Here is a 10,663-nt window from a genome sequence, read left to right as displayed (position 1 = left end):
GGGGTTTGTGCCAGGCCAGGAGAGGGTAGTGATCTTGGGGGAATGTATGGGGAAGAAGAGAAGGAGCATGGGTGGGGTCATCTGACCTGGCAACTGTCTCTGCACTTGCACTGGCAGGGGGTTGTCCCCTCTTTCTTTTCATCTTGAGCACTTGTGGCTGATTGTTCTACTCTTGTGGTTGGTTGGTCCTTACCTGTGATAAATAGCTGTGGTTTGCTTGTAAATCTCAGCCAAGTTGAAACCTCCCAGTGGTCTGTCCCAGGGCTCTTCCCCTCCCCGTATGTAGCCTCCCTGGGGCAAAGCCAAGCCACACTCTTAAGCTTTGTTTGGTTATCCAGGCACTGCTCCAGCCAATGGTAGCCCTGGAGTGTCTGAGACATCACAAAACACAACCCCAACACCTCCATTGGTGTTTGGGTGGTGGTGGGGAGGCTAAGATGCTGTGATTGGAGAAAGGGGGTTTCTTTAACACCACATAAAGAGCCTTCCCAATCAGATCTGCCACTCCTTCCTCTTCTCCACATATTCAATTCTGTTGACCCACATGGCAGAGAGAGGGTGCTTCCTCCAAGTTGTTCCCCATAGCCACCACATCAGTGGTTCGTTTTGTTCTCTCCCACCCGTCACCATTACCTAGTTTTTTGGATGACTTCCCTAAAATCCCTCTAAGGTAAAGTGGCCACATTTAAGTCTCCGTGGCCATGTGAATCATCCTACTTGTCTCCAACCAAATTATGTGCTGTTTTTATTGACTCTCAAGCTAAGGATGTTTTTTGCATTTTTAAATGATTGCAAAAAATTAAAAGAAATATATTCCGTGACACACAAAACATACAATTAGGACTTCAGTATTCATAAATAAAGTCTTATTGGAACATATATATGCTGATTCAAATATGGCTTAAGGCTGCTTTTTGTGCAGTAGAGTTGAGTAGTTTGAACAGAGACTGAATATTTAGTATCTAGCCCTCTGTGAGAAGGTTTGCCAACTTCTCTATTCGGTTCTATTGATATATTTGCCTATCCTAATATCAATATCATATGGTCTATTTCATCTTGGCTGAATTCTGGTAGTTTGTGGTTTTGGAGGAGTTGATGCATCTCTTCCAAGTCGTTAAATTTATGAGTGTAAAGTTGTTTATAGTAGTCCCTTATTATTTTTTCCATGGCTGCATGATCTGTAGTAACATTTTTCATTTCATTCTTGACTATTTGTGTTTTCAGTCTTTATTTTGTTAGTCTTTACAAGGTCATCAATTTTATTGATTTTTTTTCAGGGAAACATCTTTTCATTTTATGAATTTTCTCTATTTTCTCCAATTTCCTAGATTTATGCTTTTATCATTATTATTTTTTCCTTCTGCTGGCTTTGGGTTTATTTTGTTCTTCAGTTTCTAGTTTCTTGAGGTAGGAACTTTGATTGTTGATTTGAGACCTTTTCTTATTTGTAAGCAAGCATTTATTACCACGCATTTTCCTCTCAGCTTTAGCTTAGCTGTGTCCCATATGTCTTAATAGGTTGTGCTTTCATTTTCATTCACTTCTATGTAATTTTAAAATTTCCTTTGAGGTTTCCTCTTTGATCCATGGATTATCAGTATGCTGCTTAATTTCCTAGAGTTTAAATAATTTCCTGTTAACCTTCTGTAGTTGACTTCTAGTTTGATTCCACTGCGGTCAGAGAATATACTTCGTATGCTCATTTAAAAAAAAAATGCTGAGGTTTGTTTTATGGACTAGGATGTGGTCCTTCTTGGTGAATGTTCCATGGGCACTTGAAAAAAAATATTTACTCTGCAGCTGTTGGGTTGAGTATTGTATTTTCTATATATGTCAATTAGATCATATTGGTTGATCCTGTTGTTCCGTTTTCCTACATACTTGCTGATTTTTTGCCTAGTAGTTATATTGATTGATGAGAGTAGTGTGTTGAAGTCCCCTACTGTTACTGTGGATTTGTGTGTTTCTTCTTTCATTTCTATCAGTTTTCATTTCATAGATTTTGAAGCTCTGTTGTTTGGTGTATACACATATCAGGATAACTACGTATTCTTGTGGAGTGTTCCTTTCATTTTTATATAATGTCCAATTTGCCCCTAGCAATTCTTTTGCTCCAAAGTCTACTTTATCTAATATTAATATACCTACTCCTGCTTTTTAAAATTAGATTGTGCATGGTATATTTTTCATTCTTTTACTTTCTATCTACCTTTGTCATTATGTTTGAAGTGAGTTTCTTCCAGACAGTGTGTAGTTGGGTAATTTACCTTATCCACTCTTTCAATCTCTGTCTTTTCATTGGTGTATTCAAACCATTTATACTTAATTTTTGATATGTTAGTGCTTAAGCTGCCATGTTATTATTTGTTTTCTGTTGGTTTGTTCCTTTTCTTCATTGTGCCTGCCTTCTTGTGGGTTACTTGAACATTTTTAAGAATTCTATTTTGACTTTTTGTTTCCTAATATATCTCTTTGTATAGTTCTCTTTCAGTAGTTGAGCTAGGCATTATAACATAAATATATAACATTGAGTCTACTTGTTTTGATATTTTTCTACTCATTGAAACTGTACTTCTATTTAGGTCTCTGCCCTTCTCAATTAAAAAATGTAAATGTCATAATTATTTTCTCTATATTGAAACCACCTAGATGATATTATAATTTTTGCTCCAACCATTAAACATAATTGTAATAAGTTGAATTGTGTCCCACAAAAATATATGTTGAAGTCTTAGCCCCCAGTACCTATGAATGTGACTTTATTTGAAAATAGGATTAGTGCAGATGTAATTAGTTAAGATGAGGTCATATTGGAGTAGGGTGAGCCCTTAATTCAAAATGAGTGGTATCTTTATAAGTAGAGAAGAGACACAGAGACATAAAGACATGAGGGGAGAATACCATGTGATGATGGAGGCAGAGATTGAAGTGCTGCAGCTGCAAGTTCAGTTCTCCTCCTGACCCCATTAACACATTCCTGAAGAAGGCAGAGTACTGCCTCATTCAGCCTCATTCCTGCATTGGAACTCAGCTCCCCACTGGTAGGGGAGGCCAGAAATCAGAGAGCCTACTAGCCCTGCCACAACACACCCTGTTCCACCTCATTGATGCTGGATAGGTGTGGAGGCTCAGCTTCTTAGTGGGCTCCTCTGATAGCAGCTGGGGAAAGAGTAATCAGAATACCTAATAACCTCACTTCACACTGCTTCATTCCACCTCATTGATGCTGAATGTAGGTGTAGGCTCAGCTTCCCTCTGGGCCCTGATGGTGGAGGGAGGGGAAGAGGGACATGCCAATTTGCCTCTCTTTGCACCACCCCCTTTTCTTATCTGATACTATTGGCCAGAAACTTCATTTATAATGAAGTATGGTGAGCGGCCATCTGAGTCTGATTTTAGGGAAAAGGATTTAGTCTTTCACTATTAATCATCATGTTAGCTGTAAGTTTTCTATATTTGCCTTTTATCAGGTTGGGGAAGTTCCCATTTTTTTCCTAGTTTGTTGAGTTTCTAAAATGAAGAATGGATGTTAGTTTTTATCTAATATTTATTCTAAATATATTGCAATGATCGTACATACAGACACCTATAAGTGTGTATACATATATATGTTTACATATATATGTATATATGTTCTTATACATACATAGTTTGTTAACATAGTGAATTATATTAATAATATTAATTGATTTTTTAATGTTAAGCCAACCCAGCATTTCTGGAATAAACCTCAATTGGTCATGATATATTATTTTTTTAATATAGTGTCAGATTCCATTTGTTGAAAATCAAATCTTTTCTAACATAGGCTTTTAGTGCTTTGTATGACTTTACATTTTTTGCATCCATGCTTATGAGTGATACTATACTGTAATTTTCTTTCCTTAGAATGCCTTTGGCTGGTTTCTGTTTCAGGGTATTATGGGTTGATTGTGTACGCTAGATTTATATAATGAAGGCCTAACCTCCAGTACTTCAGAATGTGACCTTATTTGCAAAAAGGGTCCTTGTGGATATAATCAGTTATGTTATTATAAGGTCATACTGGAGAAGGATGGGACCTTAATGTAATGTGACTCTTCATTTTAAAAAAGGGGGAGGATTTAGACACACACACACGCATGCACACACACACACACAAGCAAGGAGAACATTATGTGAAGATACAAGGAGAACTAGGAGTGATGTGTCTACAAGCCAAAGATTGCCAGCGAACCACAGAAGCTAGGGAAGAAGCATGCAGCAGATTCTCCCTCACAGCCCTTAGAAGGAACCAAACTTGCTGATTGATACCTTTGTTAACAGACCATGCAAGAAAGAATTTAGGGTGAATCTATAGAATAAAGTGAAAGCAAGTTTACTAAGAAAGTAAAGAAACAAAAGAATGGCTACTCCATAGACAGAGCAGCGTTATGGGCTACTCACCTGAGTACACTAATAGTTATTTCTTGATCATATGCTAAACAAGGGGTGCATTACTCATGAGTTTTCTGGGAAAAGGGCATGGATTTCCCAGAACTGAGGGTTCCTCCCTTTTTTAGACTATGTAGGGTAACTTCCACACATTGCCATGGTATCTGTAAACTGTCATGGCACTGGTGGGACTATCTTTTAGTTGGCTAATGCATTATAATTAGTGTATAATAAAAAGTGAGGATGATCAGAGGTCACTTTTATTTGCCATCTTGGTTTTGGTGGGTGTATTAGTCCATTCTTACACTGCTATAAAGAAATACCCGAGACTGGGTAATTAATAAAGGAAAGAGATTTAATTGACTCACAGTTCCACATGGCTGCAGAGGCCTCAGGAAACTCACAATCATGGCAGAAGGGGAAGGGAAAACAAGAATCTTCCTCACATGGTGGCAGGAAAGAGAAGAAAAGCCCAGGGGAAACTGCCATTTATAAAACAATCAGATCTCATGAGAACTCCCTCATTATCATGAAAACAGCATGGGGGAAACCGCCCCATGATCCAGTCACTTCCTACCAGGTCTCATCCTCAACACCTGGGGATTACAATTCAAGATGAGATTTCAGTGGGGATACAAAGCTGAACCATATCATTCCACCCCTGGCCTCTCCCAAGTCTCATGTCCTCACATTTCAAAACCAATCACACCTTCCCAACAGTCCCCCAAAGCCTTAATTCATTCCAGCATTAACCCAAAAGTCCACAGTCCAAAGTCTTATCTGAGACAAGCAAGTCCCTTCTGCCTAGGAGCCTGTAAAATCAAAAGCAAGTTAGTTACTTCCTAGATACAATGGGGGTACAGGCATTGGTTAAAACACCCATTCCAAATGGGGGAAATTGGCCCAAACAAAGGGGCTACAGGCTCCATCCATGTCTGAAATTCAATGGGGCAGTCATTAAATCTTAAAGTTCCAAAATGATCTTCTTTGACTCCATGTCTCAAATCCGGGTCACACTGATGCAAGAGATGGGCTCCCATGGCCTTGGGCAGCTCTGCCCCTGTGGCTTTGCAGGGTATAGTCCCACTTCTGGCCGCTTTCATAGGCTGGCATTCAGTGTCTGTGGCTTTTCCAGGCACACAGTAAAAGCTGTCGGTGGAACTACCATTCTGGGGTCTGGAGGACTGTGGCCTCTTCTTACAGCTTCACTAGGCATTGCCCCAGTGGGGACTCTATGTGGAGGCTCTGACCCCACATTTCCCTTCTGCACTGCCCTAGCAGAGGTTCTCCATGAGGGTTCCACCACTGCAGCAGACTTCCACTTAGATATCCAGTAGTTTCCATACATCCTCTGAAATCTAGGTGGAGGTTCCCAAACCTCAAATCTTGACTTTTGCCTGCCTGCAGGACCAACACCACATGGAAACTGCCAAGGCTTGGGGCCTGCACCCTCTGAAGCAATGGCCTGAACTGTACCTTGGCCCTTTTTAGCCATGGCTGCAGTGGCTGGGACACAGCACACCAAGTCCCAAGGCTCCACACAGCAGGGGGGCCCTGGATCTGGTCCAGGAAAACATTTTGCCCTCCTAGGCCTCCTGGCCTGTTATGGGAAGGGCGGCCATGAAGGTCTCTGACATGCCCTGGAGACATTTTCCCCATTGTCTTGGCCTTGTTACTTATGCAAATATCTGCAGCCAGCTTGAATTTCTCCTGGAAAATGGGTTTTTCTTTTCTACTGCATTGCCAGGCTGTAAATTTTCCAAACTTTTATGCTCTGCTTCCCTTTTAAACTTAAGTTCCAATTTCAGATCATCTCTCTCAAGTTCAAAGCTCCACAGATCTCTAGGACAGGTGCAAAATGCCACCAGTCTCCTTGATAAAGCATGGCAGGAGTGACCTTTGCTCCATTTCCCAGGAAGTTCCTCATTTCCATCTGAGACCTCCTCAGCCTGGACTTCATTGTTCATATCACTATTAGCATTTTGGTCAAAATCATTTAACAAGTCTCTAGGAAGATCCAAACTTTCCAACATATTCCTGTCTTCTTCTGAGCCCTCCAAACTATTCCACCCTGTGCCTGTTACCCAGTTCCAAGGTCACTTTCACATTTTCAAGTATCTTTACAGCAGTGCCTCACTACTTGGGTACCAATTTATTGTATTAGTCCATTTTTACACTGCTATAAAGATGCTACTCGAGACTGGGTAATTTATGTAGGAAGGAGGTTTAATTGACTCAGTTCTGTGCAGCCATGGAGGCCTCAGGAAACTCACAGTGATGACAGAAGCAGAGGAAGAAGCAAGGACCTTCTTCATATGGCAGCAGAAGACAGAAGAAAAGTCCAAGGGAAACTGCCATTTATAAAATCATCAGATCTCTTGAGAACTCACTATCATGAAAACAGCATGGGGAAAACCACCCCAATAATCCAACCAACTCCCACAAGGTCCCTCCCTCAACACCTGGGGATTACAATTCAAGATGAGATTTGGGTGAGGACACAAAGCCTAACAATGTTAGCGGGTTTTGGCCGGCTTCTTTACAGCATCCTATTTTATAAGCAGGGTCTTTGTGACCTGTATCTTGCGCTGACCTTCTATCTCATCCTGTGACTATAAATGCCTAACTTCCTGGGAATGCAGCCTAGCAAGTCTCATCTTCATTTTATCCAGCCCCTATTCAAAATAAAATTGCTCTGATTCAAATGTCTCTGACACCTTAATCGTGAACTTCTAGCTTCCAGAACTGTGAGACAATAAATTTCTGTTGTGTAAGCCACCCAGTCTGTGGTACTTTGTTATGGCAGCCCTAGAAAACTAATACAGGGTAATGCTGGCCTCATAGATTGAGTTGGGAGGTATCCTCTCCTCTTCAATTTTCTTTTCTTTCTTTTTTTTTTTTAGATGGAGTTTTGCTCTTGTTGCCCAGACTGGAATGCAATGGCGTGATCTTGGCTCACCGCAACCTCTGCCTCCCAGGTTCAAGTGATTCTCCTGCCTCAGCCTCCTGAGTAGTTGGGATTACAGGCACAGGCCACCACGCCTGGCTAATTTTGTATTTTTAGTAGAGACAGCTTTCTTCATGTTGGTCAGGCTGGTCTTGAACTCCCGACCTCAGGTGATCCGCCCATCTCGGCCTCCCAAAGTGCTGGGATTACAGGTGCCTCTTCAATTTTCTAGAAGACTTTGTATAGAACTGCTATCATTTCTTTCTTAAATGTCTGATAAATTTCACCTGTGAAAGCACCTGGGCCCGGAATTGTCTTTGTGGGTAGGTTTTTATCTAGAAACTCAATTTCATTAATAGATATAGAACTATTCAAGTTATCTATTTCTTCCTGTGGGAACTTTGGTAGTTTATGTCTTTCAAGAATTTGTCAACCAGGCATGGTGGCTCATACCTGTAATCCCAGCACTTTGGAAGGCCGAAGTGGTCAGATCACCTGAGGTCAGGAGTTCAAGACCAGCCTGGCCAACATGGCAAAATACTATCTCTACTAAAAATATAAAAATTAGCCAGGCATGGTGGCACTTCCCTATAGTCCCAGCTACTCGGGAGGCTGAGGCAGGAGAACTGCTTGAACCCAGGAGGCAGAGATTGCAGTGAGCTGAGATCAGGCCACTACACTCCAGGCCAGGCAACAAAGTGAGACTGCATCACAAATTAAAAAAAAAAAATGTCCATTCATCTAAGCTATTGAATTATTGGCATAAATTTGTTCATAGTAGGCTCTGAAAATTTTAATGTCTGTAGGATCTTTCATGATGTTGTTTTTCTTCATTTCTGATACTGATAATTTGTGTATTCTCTTTTTTTCCCTCATCAGTCTGCCTAGAGATTTATCAATTTTATTATTCTTATTTAAACAGCTTTTAGTTTCATTGATTTTCTCAATTGTTTTTCTGTTTTCTATTTCATTCATTTCCATTCCTTTCTTCTGCTCAGTTTGAGGTTATTTGCTCTTTTTTCCCCTAGTTTCTGCAGGTAGATGCTGAGGCCATTGATTTGAAACCTTTCCTCTTTACTAGCATAGGTGTTTAGTGGTACAAATTCCCCCTTCATCACTGATTTAGCAGTTTCCAACAAATTTTGTGTTTTCCTTTGCATTCAGTTCAAATTACTTTCCAATTTCACTTTTGAGTTCTTCTTAGACACTCATGGTTTATTTAGAAGTATGTTATTTAGTGTATAAATATTTGGGGATTTCAGGAGATTTTTCTATTATTGATTGCTAATTTAATTCCTTTATGGTCATATAACAGACTTGGTATTACTTGAATTCTTCCAAATATATTGAGATTTGTTTTATCATCTAGAATATGGTCTATTCTGGTTCATAGTTTGAATGTGCTCAAAAAGAACGTGTATTCTATTGAAGGTTCTATAAAGGTCAATAGGTCAAGCACATTAATAGTTATGTTCAATTCTACTATGTCCTTGCAGTTTTTCTGTCTACTTCTACCAAGACTGAAATCCATGTTGAGGCCAGGCATGGTGGATTATGCCCGTCATCCCAACACTTTGGGAGGTCAAGACGAGAGTGTAGCTTGAGCCCAAGAGGTTGAGACCATCCTGGGCAACATAGTGAGACCTCATCTCTACTAAAAAATAAAAAATTAGCCAGGCATGGTGGCATGCCTGTTGTCCCAGCTGCTTGAGAGGCTGAAGCAGGAGGGTCACTTGAGCCCAGGAGGTTGAGGCTGCAGTGAGCCATGATCGTGCCAATATACTCCAGTCTAGGTGACGGAGCCAGATCCTGTCTCTCAACAAATAAATAAAGTTAAAATCCACACATTGAAAGCCAACCTATCCTTTTTTAGACAGGGTCTTGCTCTGTCCCCCAGGCTGGGGTGCAATGGTATAACTACAGCTCACTGCAGCCTCAATCTCCTGGGCTCAAGCAATCCTCTTGCATAGCTGGGACTGTAGGCACACACCACCACACCTGGCTAATTTTTAAATTTTTTGTAGAGACAGAGTCTCATCATATTGCCCAGGCTGGACTCCAACTCCTAAGCTCAAGTGATCCTCCTGCCTCAGCCTCCCAAGTAGCTAGGACTACAGGTGCATGCTACCACGACTGGCTAATTTTTAAATTTTCTGCAGTGACAAGGTCTTGCCATGTTGCCTACACTGGTCTCAAATTCCTGGCCTCAAGCAATCCTCCCACATCTGCCTCCCAAAGTGTTGGGATTACAGGCTTGAACCACCATGCCTGGCCTCTGACCCATTCTTAAAGCTGGAGTAAAACAATCACCTGTATGTGAACTGTACATACTTAGGTTCAAATCATGCCTCTACCACTCATTGTGTGTCCTTACATTAGTCACTGGTCACTTCAACTCTCTGGGCTTCAGTTTCCTCATCTGTCCAATGGGGATAATTGTAGTACCTACCCCACAAATTCATTGTAGGATCGTGTGAGAAAGTGTCAGAGAGCTAGATGTTTCTAAATGGGCGGTTTCAGAAAAAAAGATTTGTCTCTTTTAGCAAGGACCCGCCAAGCTGGACCACGTTCGCACCAAAAGTATGAAGAAGGCAGCCTGGATCATCATTGAAAAGTACTATACCTGCTGGGCAACTACTTCCACATGAGCAAAGGCATGTGCGAGGAAATTGCCATTATTCCCAACAAGAAGCTCCACAACAAGATGGCAGGCTATGTCACACATCTGATGAAAGAGATTTAGAGAGGTCCAGTGAGGGTTATCTCCATCGAGTTGCAGGAGGAGGGCAGAGAAAGGAGAGATAATTATGTTTCCGAATTATCACAACTCTGGATCAGGAGATCATTGAAGAGGATCTGGACACTGAGGAAATGCTGAGGGTTTTGGACTTTGGCAGTCTGCCGAAACTGCAAGTCAATCAGCCTACAGTTAGGATGAATTTTAAAATACCACGTGGAGCTGTTTGAATCTTTTTGCTATGGTGCAATATTTTTAATAAACCTGGGACAACAGAAAAAAAGATTTATTTCCTATAATTTTCTCATTATTTGGAAAGTTAGAGTTGTAAAGGTCCTTGTCAGTTTTCAGTTTACTATGCCTACCCACTTCTATTTAAGATTGTAATTTATCTGGTCATGTAGTCATCAGCATTTTAACCAAAAGGGATGTAGACTGGGTGTTAAATGTCTGTAGAGCAATAGTTGAATATTATATAAAGAGGTTTTAAATAAAGAATAGTAGGTTGTTAATAGCTCTCTCCCTTCCCTGGACCCACCCCCAAGAAAGATTCAGAAATAATGCGT

At 40.8% G+C, this 10,663-nt stretch overlaps 1 pseudogene; it reads left to right on the top strand.

The window, feature by feature from the left end:
• The first annotated feature begins 5,390 nt into the window (after positions 1-5,390).
• LOC134809306 (small ribosomal subunit protein eS17-like) lies at positions 5,391-10,327 on the top strand (annotated as a pseudogene).
• Positions 10,328-10,663: the final 336 nt, after the last annotated feature.

Source organism: Pan troglodytes, chromosome X (genome assembly GCF_028858775.2).
Source record: "Pan troglodytes isolate AG18354 chromosome X, NHGRI_mPanTro3-v2.0_pri, whole genome shotgun sequence".
Taxonomy (NCBI): domain Eukaryota; kingdom Metazoa; phylum Chordata; class Mammalia; order Primates; family Hominidae; genus Pan; species Pan troglodytes.
The sequence above is the reverse complement of the archived record's forward strand: the minus strand, read 5'-3'. Positions and strand labels throughout refer to the sequence as shown.